The sequence below is a fragment of the Bos taurus genome, chromosome 19 (genome assembly GCF_002263795.3).
Source record: "Bos taurus isolate L1 Dominette 01449 registration number 42190680 breed Hereford chromosome 19, ARS-UCD2.0, whole genome shotgun sequence".
Taxonomy (NCBI): Eukaryota; Metazoa; Chordata; class Mammalia; order Artiodactyla; family Bovidae; genus Bos; species Bos taurus.
Window position 1 is genome coordinate 36,735,011 of NC_037346.1, and position 1,053 is coordinate 36,736,063.

Consider the following 1,053-nt stretch of genomic DNA (forward strand, 5'->3'; position numbering starts at 1 on the left):
CAATTATTCCAGTCATAATATCTCAGGACCACATCAGCTCAGAAACAGTGACAGATTTTATTTTCTTGGGCTCCAAAATCACTGCGGACAGTGACTGCAGCCATGAAATTAAAAGACGCTTGCTCCTTGGAAGAAAAGCTATGAAAAACCTAGACAGTGGACTAAAAAGCAGAGACATCACTGCTGGCAAAGGTCTGTATAGTCCAAGCTATGGTTTTTCCAGTAGTCACGTACAGGTGTGAGAGCTAGACAATAAATAAAAAAGGCTAAGTGCCTAAGAATTGATGCTTTCAAACTGTGGTGCTGGAGAAGACTCTTGAGAGTCCCTTGGACAGCAAGGAGATCCAACCAGTCAATCCTAAAGGAAATCAGTCCTGAATATTCATTGGAAGGCCAGATGCTGAAGCTGAAGCTCCAATACTTTGGCCACCTAATGAGAAGAACCGACTCATTGGAAAAGACCCTGATGCTGGGAAAGATTGAGGGCAGGAGGCAAAGGGGACAATAGAGGATGAGATGGTTGGATGGTAACACTGACTCAATGGACATGAGTTTGAGCAAGCTCAGGGAGATAGAGAAGGACAGGAAAGCCTGGCGTGCTGCAGTCCATGGGGTCGCACAGAGTCAGACACGACTGAGCAACAACAACAAGGATCATAGGACCACAGAGGCTTAGGTCAGAGGAGGCTTGGGCGCTCACTTCAGCAGCACATATACTAAATACAGATATGATACAAAGAAGATTGGCGTGGCCCCTGTGCAAGGATTACATGCAAATTTGTGAAGCTTTCCATATTTTTTCATTGAAAAAGACACATATACCCCAATGTTCATTGTAGCACTCTTAACAATAGCTAGGACATGGAAGCAACCTAGATGTCCATCAACAGATAAATGGATAAAGAAGCTCTGGTACATATATACAATGGAATATTACTCAGCCATAAAAAGGAACACATTTGAGTCAGTTCTAATGAGGCGGATGAACTGAGAGCCTATTATACAGAGTGAAGTAAGTCAGAAAAAAAAAAGTATCATATACTAACGCATAAA

The 1,053-nt window shown here is 42.6% G+C and overlaps 1 non-coding gene across 1 annotated transcript; it reads left to right on the forward strand.

Annotated features, from left to right (window-relative positions):
• Positions 1–692: 692 nt before the first annotated feature.
• Positions 693–800, forward strand: LOC112442774 (U6 spliceosomal RNA). Its single transcript, XR_003031069.1, has one exon. It is a non-coding gene; the product is annotated as a U6 spliceosomal RNA (small nuclear RNA).
• The last annotated feature ends 253 nt before the right edge of the window (positions 801–1,053 follow it).